The 18,803-nt window shown below is 41.5% G+C and overlaps 1 protein-coding gene across 10 annotated transcripts in view; it reads right to left on the bottom strand.

The window, feature by feature from the left end:
• ppfibp1b (PPFIA binding protein 1b) overlaps nt 1-18,803 on the bottom strand; it is a 151,040-nt gene that overhangs the window by 115,733 nt on the left and 16,504 nt on the right. For 2 of the 10 annotated variants that reach the window (XM_078567691.1, XM_078567696.1), the window contains exon 1: nt 10,175-10,361. The exons of the other annotated variants lie outside the window; for them this stretch is intronic. The gene's annotated coding sequence lies outside the window, so the exon portion shown is untranslated. Of the gene's footprint in view, nt 1-10,174; nt 10,362-18,803 lie in introns of those variants that run through there. 10 annotated transcript variants of the gene reach the window in all.

Genomic DNA, 18,803 nt, shown 5'->3' with positions numbered 1-18,803 from the left:
AGCACACGGTTAATGAAGCATAGAGTATCCTAGGTTTTATTAATAGGACATTGAGTACAAGAGCCAGGAGGATATGTTGAACTTGTATAAGACATTAGTTTGGCCTCAGCTGGAGTATTGCATTGAGTTCAGGGTGTTTTACTTTAGGAAAGATGTGCAGGCACAGGAGAGAATGCAGAAAAGCTTAACGAGAAAGAAGTTCCCCATCCTTGGAACCAGTTATGAAGAAAGACTGGAGAAGTTGGAAAGACAGGAGGAGAACTGATAGGGTGTTCAAAATCATGAAGGGTTTGGACAGAGTAGATAGAGAGAAACTGTTCCACTTGTGAAAGGATCGAGAACAAGAGGGCACAGATTTAAAGTAATTTGCAAAAGAAGCAAAAACAACATATGGAAAAACTTTTTCCACACAGCGAATGGTTAAGGTCTGGAATGCACTGCCCAAGAGTGTGGTGGAGGCAGGTTCAATCAAGACATTCAAAAGGGAATCAGACTTTTATTGAAAAAGGAAAACTATGCAGGGTTACAGGGAAAAGGCACTGGGTAAATTGCTCAGTTGCAGAACTGGTGCAGTCATGATGGGCCAAATGGCCTCCTGCGCTGTAACAAGACTGTGATTTGTGGGGAAGACCAAAATAGAGACCATAAATATAACAGTTACTAATAAGTCCAACTGCGAATTCAGGAGAAACTTCTTTACCGAGAGAAGTAAGAGTGTGGAACACGTTATCAAAAAGCGTAATTGAGGCAAATAGCATAGATGCATTTAAGGGGAAGCTAAATGAGCATGAGAGGGGGAAAGGAATAGGCCTAAACTTGTGCTTTAAACTCAATGTAGCAGTCATAGGGTAAACCCACATCCAATAGAAAGGATGTTAAAGCTACAAGTATGCAAGAGCACTGAAATAACTCACAACAAGCTCTAACATGTGAATAATTGTCATTAGTAACCATCAGTGTGCTAGAAAATTCTCCATGTTTCTGCCATGAGAAATTTTGTAAACTGACCAGAAAAAAACAAGGTAAAGACTCAGACTGTAACAAAAGATGTACCAATCAATAGACATGAGAAATTTCAACTGCACTGCATCAGGAAACACAAAACACAGGATTTCAGACCAATCTACTCTCACCTTCAGTTCCCTGGCTCAGTACTGGCAACTATTTCTTCTAACATGGGAATACAGTACATAGGATACCATGCCTAAGCCTTTTCAAAAAAATGCTGACTGGCAGCTCACGTTTCCAATTCAGAACAAACCATCTGTCTTCATTACTGCAGAAATCAAGGATACATTATTTCTTCGCAGCTACCAATTGTTTCTGCAATAGAATCAACCCAAATTTTACAGGTTCTGAAATACTGAGTATAGAAAAAAGCAGGATCATCACAAGACCAGACAAATCAGATTTCTGAGAACATAATCTAAAATTGTGTGTGCTGGAATGGCCAGATTTACATTTATTCATGAACAGGTCAAATCTTGTTTCTGTTAAACAGACATCTTAATCCACTTCTCCAGTTGGCTGGTATAATAAACAAAGAAAGTTACCAGTGTAGTTAAGAAATGTACACTAGGGCATGGAGGCTGCCTTTCCTACAGCTGTGAAGTAAAGTGAGACCACAAACTACAATTTGGACCCATTTCATGGCCACCAGCCTCTATCACATCAATAGATTTTCTAGTTTTCCTCCACTGATCTACATTAAATTGACCATGATGCTGAAACAATCAATGTAATAGATCTATCTCTTCCTCAGCCATTATGGAAAAGATTACTGATGCTTTGATTTACTGAAATATTCAGGCTTGCAGAGAGCCTTACATGTAGATAAACCCAGAAAGCCATCTACACAATGCCCTCCAGCTAGGGTAGAAATAATTAAATGGGCTTGAAGGCAAGAGTAATCTAATTGTACTCCTGCCCTACCCAAAGTCAAAGCTGAGCCACAGGAAGAAAAAGCAGCTGACATTCTTGTAAAACCTCACTGATTTAAACTAAAGTACATAACAAAGCATCAGTCCAAAAGTTCAGCATTTCACTGCTTGATGAACAGCACTGTTGATTTAAAACTCAAACACTACTGCATTCAGCACCACAAAATCAAAAATATAGCACTGCAGAACTAATCCAGCTTTTCTCATTTCAAATCAGTTAAAACAAATTGCTACTCTTTATAACCTCTGTCCGCCTACTCTAATTAGTGGAATTACTGTTGTGCAAATTAGATACAGTTGGGACAAAGAGGAGGCACATTATTTTAAAAGACATCTTTTTTTAATAGAACACTTCAGGCATATTATCTTAATAAACAGAAAACATTTAATTAAATTCTGTTCAGAATCTAATATCTGTGTTTCAGCCCATTTAGTTGTTTGTTTTTAAGATTCAATTTGAATGTCTTTAATCTTTGCCAAAACAACAAACTTTACAACAGATTAGCAAATAGTAGAGTATTGAAATAGTGCACCCAAGACAGAAATAAAACAGTCACGGCATATAAATTAGAAATGCTGTTTTCTAGTATTCACAGCATCCTATATTTTTTTCCAACACTGACTGCTGTAAGTTTACTTCTGGCTGAGTTTAGGTCATTGCCATGCTGTAGCTCCTCATATAATTTAAGACCTTCACAGAAATATCAACATAGCACATCTCCACTTAGTGAACATCCTTTATTCAACCACCCATTTTCCCTCAAAATAGCGATTTATTGTGCTCATTAATGTCAAAGACACTAGTGCCAGTAAATGGAAGACCTGCTCATTTCAGGTACTTGGCTATGACATCAAGCACTTTCATGTCAGGAAGACCAGGTTAAAGTTCAACTTAACCTTACCCCAATTTCTTGGCTATTTCTTACAACAACATACACATGTTAAGTCAACTGTCCTCACCGTCCCTCAGAGTTACTGCCAACTAGTATGAAATGGTCAATGGCACATCAAATAGAAGTTGGGCAAGACTGTTCAACTGTATTTCACATAAAATCCCTACAGGGCTGTGGTGACATTGCCAATCATACTAGAAGGCATATGGGATACTTGCGTTTATTAGCCAAGGCATAGAATATAAGAGCAGGAAGGTTATGCTGGAACTATATAAAATGCTGGTTAGGCCACAGCCAGAGTATTGAGTGCAGTTCTGGAATCTGCATTATAGGAAGGTTGTGATGGCACTAGAGAGAGTGCAGAGGAGATTTACCAGGATGTTGCCTGGGCTTGAGAGTTTTAGTTATGAGGAGAGATTGGATAGACTGGGGTTCTTTTCCTTGGAGCACAGGAGATTGAGGGGGGCACATGATTGAGGTGTCTAAAATTATGAGGGGCATAGATAGGGTAGACAGGGAGGAACTTTCCCCCTTGGTGGAGGGATCAATAACCAGGGGGCATAGATTTAAGGTAACGGGCAGGAGATTTAGAGGGGATGTGAGGAAGAATTTTTTCACCCAGAGGGCAGTGGGAATCTGGAACACTCTGTCTGAAAGGGTGGTAGAGGTAGAAACCCTCATAACACTTAAGAAATATTTGGATGTGCACTTGCGATGCCATGGCATACAAGGCTATGGGCCTAGTGCTGGAAAAAGTGATTAGAATAGTTAGGTACTTGTTTGATCGGTGCAACTCGATGGGCCGAAGAGCCTTTTTCTGTGTAGACCTCTATGACTCTAGTACTTCCTTTATTCTGGGGCCAATGCAGTGTCAACTAAAAGCAAACTCCAACATCACATTAGTCCATTTTATAGTTGGAAGTCCCAGGACATTGCTGTAAAGTTTCTCAGGGTAGTGTCCTAGGCCCAAACATCTTCAGCTACTCCATCAATAACCTTCCCTTCATCACAAGGTCAGAAGTGGGGATGTTCACTGATAACTGCACAATGTTCAGCACCATTTGCAACTACTCAGATACTGAAGCAGTCCATGTCCATATGCAGCAAGACCTGGACAACATTCAGGCTTGGGCTGATACGTGGCAAGTAATATTCATGCCACAGAAGTGCCAGGCACTTTGGAGATTGGGAATCTAACCATCTCCCCTTGACATTCAGTGGGGTATTAGCATCACTGAATACCCCACTAATAACATCCTAGGGGTTATCATTGACTAGAAACTGAACTGGGCTAGCCATATAAATACTGTGGCTACTAGAGCAGGTCATAGGCTAGGAATCATGCAGCAAGTAATTCATCTCCTGGCTCCCCATTGCTTATCCACCATCTACAAGGCACAAGTCAGGAATGTGATGGAATGCTCCCCATTTGCTGGATGAGTGCAGCTCCAACAACACTCAAGAAGCTCAACACCATCCAGGACAAAGCAGCTCGCTTGACTGGCACCCCATTCACCACCTTAAACATTCATTCCCTCCACCAGCGATGCAGTGGCAGTAGTGTACACCATCAATAAGATGTGCTGCAGCCACTCACCAAGGCTCCTTCGACAGCACCTTCAAAACCCACGACTTCTACCACCTAGGACAAAGGCATCAGATGTATGACAACACCACCAACTGCAAGCTTCCTTCACCCACACACCATCTTGACTTTGATATTTTTAAAAAATGATTCTTTTACAGAATATGGGCATCACTGGCAAAGCCAGCATTTACTGCCCTATATAGTCATTCCCTCACTGTCAACGGGTCAAAATCCTGGAACTCCCTTCGTAACAGTACCATGGGCATACCTACATCACATGGGCTGCAGTGGTTCAAGGCAGCTCACCACCACCTTCTCAAATTAGGGATGGGCAATAAATGCTGGCCTAGCCAAAGAGACCCACATCCTCTGAAATAGCAAATTGGATAAAAAGTAATTCTAGTGAGCAGTTTAAGACTGCAAAGTTAGTGTACTCGAGCGTCAAAGCTTTCAGTTTATGGTTTCATGTTATTCATGCCAATACATGGTAATGCTAAACATTTACCAAACATTGGCCAGGCCCCAGCTGGAGTATTGTACCCAATTCCAGGCACCGCACTTTAGGAAAGTCATCAAAGCCTTAAGGTTGATGCAGGGGAGATTTACCTGGATGATAGCAGAGAGGAAGGACTTCTGTTACATGGAGACTAGAAAAGCTGCAATTGCTCTCCTTCCAGAGAAGGTTAAGAGAAGACTTGATGGGTGGTGTTTAACATCATGAAGGCTTCGAGATACAGTAAATAAGAAACTTTCTAGTGGCAGAAAGTTTGGTAACCAGAGGACCAAGAATTAAGATAATAGGCAAAAGAAACAGAGACGACTTAAGGAAAAAAAAATTAAGCTGAGAGTTATGGCGATCTGGAAATGTACTGCCAAAAAGGGTGGCAGAATCAAATTCAATGGCAGTCTTCAAAAGGGAATTGAATACATACTTGGGAGGGTTAGGATTTGGGGAAGAGCAGAGCAAAATGCTCTGGAAATTTGAAGTAACTGTTCCAATGAAAGGTCACAAATCTAAAACATAACTATTTCTCTTTCCGTAGATGCTGTGAGACCTGAATATTTCCAGCATTTTGTGTTATTTTAGAAAAGAGCAGGGTATGAGACCAACTGGATAGCTCTCCCAGGTACAAATGGGCCAAATGGTCTCCTATGTTGTAACATTCCATGACTATATGACTTGAGTAAAAGCCAGCATACTGAGTTAGAACAAAGAAAAGTACAGCACAGGAACAGGCTCTTCAGCCCTCCAAGCCTGCGCCAATAATATTGCCTGTCAAACTAAAACATTTTGCACTTCCGGGGTCCGTATCCCTCTAATCCCATCCTATTCATGTATTTGTCAAGCTGCCTATTAAACACCACTATCATACCTGCTTCCACCACCTCCTCTGGCAGCGAATTCCAGACACTCACTACCCTCTGCGTAAAAAACTTGCCCCGCACATCTCCTCTAAAGTTTTCTCCTCTCACCTTAAATCTATGTCCCCTAGTAATTGACTCTTCCACCCTGGGAAAAAGCTTCTGACTATCTACTCTGTCCATGCCACTCATAATTTTGTAAACTTCTATCAAGTCGCCCCTCAATCTCCATCGCTCTAGCGAGTCCGAGTTTCTCCAACCTCTCCTCATACCTCCAGACCAGGCAGCATCCTGGTAAACCTCCTTCTGGTAATGTGACGACCAGAATTGCACGCAATATTCCAAGTGTGGCCTAACCAAGGTTTTATACAGCTGCAGCATGACTTCCCAGCTTTTATACTCAATAAAATACCTGCCGATGAAGGCAAGCATGCCATATGCCTTCCTGACTACCTTATCCACCTGCGTTGCCACTTTCAGTCACCTGTGGACCTGTACACCCAGATCCCTCTGCCCATCGATGCACTTAAGGATTCTGCCATTTACTGTATAATTCCTACCTGTATTAGACCTTCCAAAATGCATTACCTTGCATTTGTCCGGATTAAACTCCATCTGCCATTTCTCCGCCCAAGTCTCCAACCGATCTATATCCCGTTGTATCCTTTGACAATCCTCTTCACTATCTGCAACTCCTCCAACCATAGTGTCGTCTGCAAACTTACTAATTAGCCCAGTTACATTTTCCTCCAAATCATTTACGTATACTACAAACAGCAAAGGTCCCAGCACTGATCCCCGTGGAACACCACTAAACACAGCTCTCCATTCAGAAAAGCACCCTTCCACTGCTACCCTCTATCTTCTATGACCAAGCCAATTCTGTATCCATCTTGCCAGCTCATCTGTGATCCCGTGCGACGTTACCTTCTGTACCTGTCTGCCATGAGGGACCCTGTCAAAGGCCTTACTGAAATCCATGTAGATAACATCCACTGCCCTTCCATCGTCGATCATCTTTGTCACTTCCTCCAAAAACTCGATCAAGTTAGTGAGACACGACCTCCCCTTCACAAAACCATGATGCCTCTCACTAATACGCCCATTTGCTTCCAAACGGTAGTAAATCCTGTCACGAAGAATCTTCCCCAATAATTTCCTTACCGCTGACATAACGCTTACTGGCCTGTAATTTCCTGGATTATCCCTGCTACCCTTCTTAAACAATGGAACAACATTGGCCATTCTCCAGTCTTCTGGGTCCTCACCCATAGCCAGTGAGGAGACAAAGATTTCTGTCAAGTCCCCAGCAATCTCCTCCCTTGCCTCCCTCAGTACTCTGGGGTAGATCCCATCTGGCCATGGGGACTTATCCTCCTTAAATATTCTTCAAGACGCCTAACACCTCTTTTTTGATCTCAACATGATCCAGGCTATCTACACACTTTTCCCTAGACAAATCGACCACTAAGTCTTTCCCTTTGGTGAATACTGATGAGAAGTACTCATTTAGTATCTCTCCCATTTCTTCTGGCTCAACACAGATTCCCACCTCTGTCCCTGAGTGGGCCTATTCCTTCCCTGGCTACCCTCTTGCTTTTTACATATGTATAAAAGGCCTTGGGATTTTCCTTAATCCTGGTTGCCCATGACATTTTATGACCCCTTTTAGCCCTCCTGACTCCTTGCTTAAGTTTCTTCCTACTTTCTTTATATTCTCCACGGGCTTCATCTGTTCCCAGCCTTCTACCCCTTACGAATGCTTCCCTTTTCTTTTTGACTAATCTCACAATATCCTTCGTTATCCAAGGTTCCTGAAACTTGCCATGCTTATCCTTCATCCCAGCAGGAACATGCTGGTCCTGAATTCTTATCAACTGACATTCGAAAGCCCCCCACATCAGTTGTTGATTTGCCCTCAAACATCCGCCTCCAGTCTAGATTCCTCAGTTCCTGCCTAACATTGTTATAATTAGCCTTCCTCCAATTAAGCACCTTAACCCGAGGACTCCTGTTATCCTTATCCACCAGTACTTTGAAACTTACTGAATTATGGTCACTTTTTCCGAAATGCTCCCCTACTGAAACTTCGACCACCTGGCCGGGTTCATTCCCTAATACCAGGTCCAGTATTGCCCCTTCCCTAGCTGGACTATCTACATATTGTCTCAGGAAGCCCTCCTGGATGCACCTTACAAATTCTGCACCATCCAAACCCCTAGCGCTAAGTGATTCCCAGTCAATATAGGGAAAGTTAAAATCACCCACCACAACAACCCTATTGCTTTTACATCTTTCCAAAATCTGCCTACATAGCTGTTCCTCAATCTCCTGCCAGCAATTGGGAGGCCTATAGTAAACCCCCAACATTGTGACTGCACCCTTCCTATTCCAGAGCTCTACCCATATTGCCTCGCTGCATGAGCCCTCCGAGGTGTCCTCCTGTCGTACAGCTGTGATATTCTCCTTAACCAGCAGTGCAACTCTCCCACCTCTTCTACATCCCTCTCTATCCTGCCTGAAACATCTAAATCCTGGAACGTTTATCTGCTCTGAAGTTTTGAATCTGTTGATTTTAATAGTCTCGTTTATTACAATATTCCCAACAAGATTATTAGACATCCATTCACTTTTCACACCCATGCTCATTAGGCAATGGTGATGGCATAGTGGTATTGTCGTTGGGCGAGTAATTCAGAGACCCAGGGTAATTCTCTGGGGACCTGAGTTCAAATCGCACTACGGTAGATGGTAGGATTTGAATTCAATAAAAATTTGGAATTAAAAGTCTAACGACCATGAAACCATTGTCGATTTTTGTAAAAAAAAACCTACTTGGTTCACTTATGCCCTTTAGGGAAGGAAATCCACTGTCCTTACCTGGTCTGGCCTACATGTGACTCTGGACCCACAGCAATGTGGTTGACTCTTAACTACCCTATGAATAATGGGCAATAAATCACATCCAATGAATGAATAAAAAAAATTAAATCCAAATGATAATGTGCAGAGTGCTGCAGCTTTTACAGTGGCATGGTTAAGTGTTAAACTCCCTGATTTCTGAAAAAGACTGCAAGAGAATTTTCTAAAATTAAAGCTTTCCAGAAGACAAACACAGCATCAGTTTACTGATCTATATTCTCTTAATTATAAGCTTTTACAAAGCTCACTGATTTGCATAAAGTCAGTCAATTTGTATCCCCATTGTATAAATTACTTCCCCCCCACCCCCCAAACAACTCAACTACATTAACAAGTCTGTCACAGGTTAACATCAGTTACTCCAGGTTAGTTGTCGCCATAGGACAATTTAAAACATCCAGTGTGACAACTTATACATTTCATTTGCCATTCATCCATGATTGATGTCTAGAATTAGAGTAACTACTCTGTATAATTTTGAGCCATCTATTTACTGCGTGTGGTCTCAACCAAGTCTGAAAGACTATCTTTAGAATCATGCTGGCTGCTCTGCTCAAGAAGTTCAACTTCAACCATTTAATTTACATAATATTCTTTTGATTATGCGACTACACCCAATTCTGAGATTGTGCTCAAATCATACTGAATATGATACAAGAATTTGTAAAATAATTGCTGCTCCATGACAAAGAAAAAGTGAAGATCAGTCAGCTAATCTGGGCAGCTAAGGTCCATTTATATTGCCGCAGTTTAAGTTTGGATTTTAAGAGGCCAGCTGTCACATTAAAAAAAGTTCAGCCCATCAATGACATTCACGCATTATTACAAAAGCACATTTCATCAGTTAGAACAGGGTGGGATACATATGGGGAGTAAACACTGCCTGCACTATACTGATGAGCAAAGAATGTCTTAATCTTTAGCATGTTCTTAAAAAAAGGATATAATTAATTAAAAATCTCCCTTTCAAACCACCATAGTAAAAGTGCCCTGATCAAGTTAACTCTGCACTACATCACAAAATGGGAAAAAATGTCATTTTAACACTATAACTAATGTAAAGTGGAACTCAACGATAGTTGAAACCAACAGCAGGGCTTTTGTTCCTGTCCCCATCTCCATTCACAAATAAAAGTCTGCAAGATGTTCAGATATTACCAGAACTGAAATGGAGGAGAAATATATCGACAGAGATATAAACACTCAAGCCCTTCAAAACGTTGGGATACATAACAAGCAACTGAAACATGTTGCTAATGTTATCAGATAAAATACAAAGTTTCAAAATTCAAAAAATAAACGCTTCACAATTATGCAATTTTATGAACATGGAACACGTGCCCAGGGCCACTATTCAGTGAAAGCATAATCAACTGTTGAAATTAAAGGCAGCTCTATAAAAATCTCTGGATAACAAATTGTCAGCCGCATGCTCCAGCAATCTGATAAAGGCACTCTGACCTACTTACATTATAATGCATCTCTCAACTAAGCATGTAGAACAGGAGTTTTGTTTTGATTCTGGCAGGCAGCATCCAAACAGGAGGCACGTGTCAGCTTTCAGTCACCAGAGCATCATAATTGATTGATTATTTTGCCTTGTACTGACAACAGCAAGTTTGGCAAGTAATTCAGGAGACTCACTTACCCACACTGAGTTACACTTAATCCATTGTTTAAAAAAAAGGAACAAGGCATTGCATCAGGTTGAGGGGCAAGCTCAGGCTAGTAGCAAACTTCATTTCCTAAACCACAAAACTTCAAGAATAGTTCTTAAAAGCCGCACAACTTTCCAAAGATCATGTCCTTGGTGCAATTGGAAACCGTCATTGAGACGGTCATCTTGACTGCTTTGTATTCTTTAAACCGATTACTCAATTTATAGATTGAAATTTGATGTGCAATGCAGGATTTCCCCAGGACCATAGCAGTATTTTTCTGTAATTTTGAAAGAATAAGTTTCAGGGTAACTGCATACCACGAAATCAAAACAAAGGTAGGAACTGTGGATATGCTGGCTAAATAGTGTCCAGTCAGCACCAATTCAAGTGGAGTCTGGTCACTGATGCAAACAAAAATGTTTACCTAAAGCTGGCAACAACCCCAATTCACCCTCTCATTGCAAAGCATACAGGGGTATGCTTTATCAAAAAGATCCATACAACGAAGCCAATATGAAGGGTACAGTTAATAGAAATGTACAAATTAACAAAACTATAAATGTTTTGCATTCTAAATGAAAGGTAACCAGACTACTGTATAATCCAATACTCATTTTCAGAAGACGGTTCAGACAATTTCATGATTTTCCTCAGCATTAGGTACATGCACAGCAGACCAGCTGTGCCTCAACATTCAGGCTGACCGCACACATTCCCCATAGTAAAACAATTACCGACAACACCTGGTACTGGCTGTTTTATAGCTGCAGGCATCTAAAAAATATCGACTTTAATGGTGTTTCTGTTTTTGAAGAAGCCCTTTCTCACTTCACACATCGCACTAATACAAAAACACTTGCATTTACGTAGCAGAATAACACACCCAAAAGTAATTAATTCTGTGTGATACCACTGTTACATTGATAAATGTACCTGCCATTTAGCACACTGTCCCACAAACTGCAAATGGGAGGAATGACCAGTTGATCCCTTTTTGGCGGTGATGTATGAATGAGGAACATTGGACAAGATACCAGAGAGCTCCATGCTCTTCCTCAAATACTGTCTTGGGTTCTTTATATCTGGAAAATCTGATTTGCTGACTAATAAAGATCTTATTCACAGGAACAAAGGAGGAGTAAGTCATTTGGCCCCTTGAGCCTGCTCCGCTATTTAACAAGATCATGGCTGATCTACCTCGATGCCTTGCCATACTACCCCAAATCCCTTAACGTCACTGGTATCTAGAAATTTATTGACCCCTGCTTTGAACACTCTCAATGACTGAGCCTCCACAACCCTCCGGGGTAGAGAATTCCAAAGGTTCACCACCCTCTGACCGAAGAAATTCTTCATCTCAGTCCTAAATGGTTTAATCTAAGACTGTCCCCTGGTTCTCGACTCCTTGCAGAGGAAGCATCTTTCCTGCATCGACCCTTTAAACCCCTGTAAGAACTTTGTACACTTCAATGAAATCACCCCTCATTTTCTAAACTCTCGAAAATACAGGCCCAGTCTCCTCAATCTTTCCTCAAAGGGCAATCCCGCCATCCCCGGGATTAGTCTGGTGAACGTCCATTGCACTCTCTATGGTCAGTGCATCTTTCTTTATGTAAGGAGAACAAAACTGTAGACAATACTCCAGTCTCACCGAGACTCTATACAATTGCAGCAAGACATCCTTACTCCTGGACTAGGGTATATAGGGCATAAATGTACATCAAAAAAAAGCAATGGTCCTAATACTGACTGCAGGGAACCACTGTATACTTCCCTCCAGTCCAAGAAAATAACCATTTACCAGCACCACTGTTTACTGTCCCTTAGATCCCATGGGCTTGAATTTTGTTAACAAGTCTATTGCATGGCACTCTGTCAAACACCTTTTGAAAGTCCATATATACACATCAACTGCATTATCCTCAACTTTCTCCATTACTTCAAAAGAATGCAAGCTTGCCAGAAGACTAAGATCGTTATTTCCTCTTCCTTGTAATTTTGAAACGATACAACTCTACATTTTACAAATAAAAACAGAAAACTAATTTTTGTTGCGCTTTGGCTTTTGAACAGCAGCTGTTCATCCTTCTGCCAACAAATCCTCTGGGCTCATCTTTTGACTCTTTACTTGTCCATCATCACTCTCTGGCCTTGCATCACCCACTCTCGTCATTTAATCTCTGCTGCCTTCTACCCTATCACAGATTTTCCCTTTTGTTCTTTTCCTCCATTCTCCGTCTTTCCCTTTCTTTAAAAAACCGACCACACATCTAACTTTTCCCAGTTCTGATGAAAGGTTATTGACCCGAAATGTTAACTTGTTTCTCTCTCTACCAAGGTGGCCAGCCATTCTGGATTTTCCAAGATCGTCCCTAATCCGGGTTTTTGTCCCACCTCCTGGCTCAGGCGTTTTGTCCCAGGTTTCTGTTTTTAACCTATTTCTGTGCATGCGTTGAGCCCTGGATGTTTATTTCCCATCTCTACACACAAGTTGGGCCTGGCCAGTTCTTTTGTTGATTATGTCGAGTGTGTGTCAGACCCAGCTTCAGCTGATCAGAGAGTCAGCATGTATTTCTAATGGCTAGGTCCTGCTGACTAACCTGATAGACTTGTCTATGGGTGTTATTTAGACGGATTTACAGAAGGCATTCAGTAAAGTTTCTCATAAAAAGCTGCTAGCCAATGTTGAAGTTCACGGAATTAAAGGCAAATTATTGACCTGGTTAGGAAATTGGCTGAGCGACAGGAGACAGATGATGAGCAGGTACTCTTAAATGGCAGGATGTGACTAGAGTGTGCCACTAGAATCTGTGCTGGGGCTTCAACTTCATTGCATTTATTAACGATTTAGATGACAAGAAAGTCACAGCAAAGTTTTCTGATGCAAAAGTGGACAGCATTGTAAACAGTGCAAGCGGAAGCATAAAATTACAAAGAGATATTTATCAGATTAAGTGAATGGGCTAAACTATGGCAAATGGGTTTTTAACATCAGCAAACACAAGGGTCTTCTACTATGGATAAAACAGGGGATTTTCTAAATGGTAAAACACTGGGAATGGCAAGGATCCAGGTACATAGATCATTAAAATGTCATGGACAGGTATGGAATATAATTGAAAAATCAAAAAGGTCTTTTAATATAAAGGACTAGAATATAAGGGGGTAGATATTATGTTACAGCTATACAAAGCCCCTGGAATAGAGTGTTCAGTTTTGGGCACCACACCTTAGGAAGGATACACTGACCCTGGGGGTCTTTTGTATAGATTCACTTGAATAATAGACACCAAGAGTTAAATTACAAGGAGATTACACAAACAAGGATTGTATTCCCCTGGAATTTAGAAGTATATGGGATGATTTAATCAAAGCTTTCAAGCTATGTGGTGAACTGATAGAGACTATTTCTACTGATTGCTCATAGTCCAAATATTAGAGCCAGATCTCTCAAGAGTGAAGCTGCGAAACACTCCTATACACAAGGACAGCAAAAGATTGGAATTCTTTTCCTCAAACAGCATTATTGGCAAGACCAATTATTAACTTTAAACCTGAGATCGATATATTTTTGTTAAAGATAGCAGATCGTAGATCATAGATCAGCCACGATTTCATTGAATGGCAGAAGAGGCTCAAGGGGCTAAATGGCCTATTTCTGTTCCTATGTCACAGTTCATTGTCAGTCATCTGATTTCCAAGTTCTTGCGCATTTCCCTCTGCTTCACTCGTCCATTGCATCCACCTTTCAGCTGTCTTGGTCCTACTTTTTGCTCAGATAGGGGTGTTCCAAAGAAAATACCTCGATCTACCGCATGCAACTGGCAAGCCCAATTACTCTTTTGAAGCAAAACTCTCAAGAGTAAGAGTGAAGATGCTAATCAGCTGACAATCCACTGACATGAATGTTTTTTTTGTAGCGTCCAGGCCTCTGATCAAGTTCTTCCAGTCCTGCAGGTCTTGGTGAATGTGGCAAAACTAAATCCAAACACTTTCACAAATCATCAACAATTTCATTTATCATGCCTAAAAACAGATCAGTCACACATATAATCAGTAACTTTCAGATTAGGAACAGAATTATCAACTTCAAATCTGATATTCGAACGGCAAGATAAAAATGCTGCTCCACTACAGAGCTCATTATACCCAGAAATCATCTTTGTGATCTTTACTTGGTTGCAGGCCATACGAAAACTTAATACACAGTTGTAGCTCAGCAGTCTTCAGTAAAGTTTACTGACTGAAAGACAAGCCTTGAAGTAACATTTTTATCTACAGTACTAAAGCTACCACATGATGCATGTTTCAAGTGTGTACAACATTGTATTGTAAGACACATCCATTCATATATATTGTATTAAATATGGTCACCGCTAGACAAGTCACCACAAATATCATATCCTCATTTCAATCAAAATTGAATATTTTAAACTATATAATTAATGGAAGATTTGAACTTTCAATACCTCCAAACTCACCTCTGACCTCAGGACTTCATTATAAAACATTAAGATGTTCTTGGCTCTGTAGATTAGCCAGGATGCAGAAACTTTGTTGCAAGCAAAGTGCGAGAGAGAGAGAGGGTGTGCGTGCATGAGAGAGAGAGGGTGTGCGTGCGTGAGAGAGAGAGAGAGAGGGTGTGCGTGCGTGAGAGAGAGAGAGAGGGTGTGTGTGTGTGTGTGTGTGAGTGAGAGAGGGGGTGTGTGTGTGAGAGGGTGTGTGTGTGAGAGAGAGGGTGTGTGTGAGAGAGAGGGTGTGTGTGTGAGAGAGGGTGTGTGTGTGAGAGAGAAGGTGTGTGTGTGAGAGAGGTGTGTGTGTGAGAGAGAGAGGGTGTGTGTGAGAGAGAGAGAGAGGGTGTGTGTGTGAGAGGGTGTGTGTGTGTGTGTGTGAGGGTGTGTGTGTGTGAGAGAGAGAGGGTGTGTGTGTGAGAGAGAGAGGGTGTGTGTGAGAGAGAGAGAGAGGGTGTGTGTGAGAGAGAGAGAGAGGGTGTGTGTGTGAGAGAGAGGGTGTGTGTGTGTGTGTGTGAGAGAGGGTGTGTGTGTGTGTGAGAGGGGGTGTGTGTGTGTGTGAGAGGGGGTGTGTGTGTGTGTGAGAGAGGGTGTGTGTGTGTGTGCGTGAGAGAGAGGGTGTGTGTGAGAGATATACAACCCAGAGTACTAATAGATAATTGATAAACTAATCAAACTTAAGTGACCCCCTTAAAACCTCTGGTCCAGAATGCACCCATACATATTAAGAGTTAGGGAAGAAATAGCAGGGGCGTCATATAGAAAAGGGAATAGTGCCAGTGGAATGGATGATAGCTAATGTGATCTCTATGTTTAAAAAAGGTAGAACAAGTCCAGGGAACTACAGACAATTGCAGTAGCTACACATTGATGGCAGGAAAGATAATGGAATCCCTATTCAAAGTGGTGGCAGAAAAACATCTAGAAACTGAAAATTTAAGTCAGCAGGAATTTCAAATGAAAAAGTCATGCTTGACTAATTTTCTTTTAAGTAAAGAAGTGGTAGAAAGGTAACGCAGTAAAATATATTTGGATTTCCAAAAAATCTTTGATAAGGCATCATAAAGTAAACTCATGGTTAAGGTCACAACATATGGAGTAAGGCGACAAGTAGCAGAATGGAATGAACAACAAGCTGGCTACAAAACAGAAAACTGTAAGGGTTAAAGGTACTCAAACTGACAAAATGAGGGAAGTGGTGTTCTACAGGCATGAGACACTTATTCATCATTTACAAAAATGATTGCACTTCAGATTTCTGAATCAACATTTCAAAATGTGTGGGTGACACCAAATTTAGTATCTTTTAACGAGAAAAGGACCACAACAAAACAGGATGACAAACAAACTTGCAAAATGGGCACGTGATTGGCAAATTAACTTCAATATAGGGTGAGGTGGCATATTTTGGTAAGAATAAGGAGGAGGATTTTTGAACTCAACTAAATCTTTACTCTCAGGCCCTCTGGGCTGGAAATACATGGTAGGCTTTCCATCATATCTTCACTGTTTGTTTCTCAATTTGTCATTTTCCTTTGTCAATTTAGAAATTCCATGCACCAACTTTGCATTAAGAAATCTAGGAAAGACTTTCTTCCAAGTTACAAATTATCAAACTGCATTAAATGCAGTGCAGCTTTCTCACTCGCCACCCCTCCCCCACCAGTATACCACACTGAATTCTCAAAGATTATTCTTTAAACTTCACTCTTGGGATGTGGTGTCGCTGACAAGGCCAGCATTTATTGCACATCTGTAATTGCTGTCAAGAAGGATGCAGTGAACCACAATCTGCTGCAGTTCAAATGGCTGTTAGGGAGTTCCAGCATTTTGACCCAGCAACAGGGAAGGAAGTGATATAGTTCCAAATCAGGTGGTGTGAGACTTGGAGGGGAACTTGCAGGTGTTCCCATGCATCTGCTATCCTTGTCCTTACAGGCGGTAAGGGCTGTGGGTTTGAAAGGTGCTGTCAAAGGAACCTTAGAGAGTGGCTGCAGTGCATCATGCAGATGGCACATGCTGCTGCCATTATGCACTAGTGGTGGAAGCAGTGAATGTTTAAGGTGGTGGATTGGGTGACGATCAAGCAGGCTGCTTTGCCCTGGATGGTGTCGACCTCCCTGTGTTGATGGAACTGCACTCATCCAGGAGAATAGAGTATTCCACCAGACTCCTGACCTGTGCCCGGCAGATGGTGGACAGGCTTTGATAAGACAGACAAGTTACATTCCACAGAATTCCTCTGACCTGCTCTTGTAGCCACATTATTTATATGGCTGGTCCAGTTTGGATTCTGGTCCAGTTCAGATCCTGGTCCATGGTGACTCCCGAGATGTTGATAGTGGGGGAATTCAGCGACGGTAATGCCACTGAATGTCATGGGGAGATGGTCAGATTTTCTGCTGTTGGAGATTGTTTTTGCCTGGCACATGTTGCGCAAATGTCATTTGCCACTTGTCAGCCCAAGCCAAATGTTGTCCAGGCCTTGCTGCATGCAGGCATAACTGCTTCAGTATCCAAGTCATGAATGGTACTGAACACTGTGCAACCATCAGCCAACATTCCCCATTTCCAACATTATGTTGGAGGGGAGGTCATTGATGAAGCAACTGAAGATGGTTGGGTCAAGGATACTGCCCTAGGAACTCCTGCAGTGACACCTGAGGGCTGGAATGGTTGGCTTCCAACATCCACAACCATTTTCATCTGTGCTAGGTACGACTCTAATGAGCGGAGAGTTTCTCCCCTCCGTACTCCATTCCCATTGACTTCAATTTTACTACAGGTTCTGGATGTCACATATGGCCAGATGCTGAGAAAGGAATTCACTTTCACTTCACCTCTCAAATTCAGCTCTTTTGTCTGTGTTTGGACCAAGGCAGTAATGAGGTCCGGTGCCAAATGGCCCATTATATCAGTTTTGCTGAGTCTTCTTTCTTCTGAGCAATTTTCTACTGATATAAATTTTCTTAGCCTCAATGGAGATGTTCCCCTGCACAATACATGCAATAACCATGAGTTCCATGGTTATGACAGACACAAAAGTTGTTGGCTTTAATTCAAAGGAAAGTCAATTCATGAAATTGCTATTTTGTTACTAACCTGATTGAAACACTCAGTGAGATCTGAAATTGTAGCATTGGGTACAGAGATAAAAAAATTGTGATCTTTTATTGAATGCAAAGAGATACGCTCAAAGGAATTCTTATCCATATTCCCAAGATCCGATTACTAGCTCTAATGTGACCATTCTGGGCAATTTTTCAAGTAGATTTTTGTTTGAACATGAATGATGATGGCGCTACGATATGACTTGTAGGTTATTGAGCTCAGGACAAGACTCATTAACATACACCACTGATAAGAGTCCTTCCTAGATTTATAATATCATCCTACTACATTTCTGTTCAAATTATTTTAAAACAATATTGCCAACAATGCCATTGGTAGCCTTGTGCTGTAGAGCACTGGTGGCATGGCTAGAACCAGATACACTGGCCCAAATCAAAGGAGAAGCGGTGGCATAGCGATATTGTTACTGACTAGTATTCCAGAGACCGAGGGTAACCCCACCATGGCACATGGTGAAATCTGAATTCAATAAAAACTTGGAATTAAAAGTCTGATGATGGCCACGAAACCACTGCTGGTTGTTGTAAAAACCCATCTGGTTCACGAATGTCCTTTGGGAAAGGAAATCTACTGTACTTACCTTGTCTGGCCTACATGTAACTCCAGACCCACAGCAATGCAGTTGATTCTGAAATGACCTCTGAGCAAGGGCAATTAGGGATGGGCCATAAATGCTGGCCTAGCCAACAACACCCACATCCTATGAATAAATAAAGAATAGACTGAATAAAAGAGAATGCTCACAAAACTCAAACTGTTATAACTTTTAAGGACTGCTGCTCTAAGTCATTCAT

This window comes from Cetorhinus maximus, chromosome 22 (assembly GCF_964194155.1).
Source record: "Cetorhinus maximus chromosome 22, sCetMax3.hap1.1, whole genome shotgun sequence".
Classification (NCBI taxonomy): domain Eukaryota; kingdom Metazoa; phylum Chordata; class Chondrichthyes; order Lamniformes; family Cetorhinidae; genus Cetorhinus; species Cetorhinus maximus.
The sequence above is the reverse complement of the archived record's forward strand: the minus strand, read 5'-3'. Positions and strand labels throughout refer to the sequence as shown.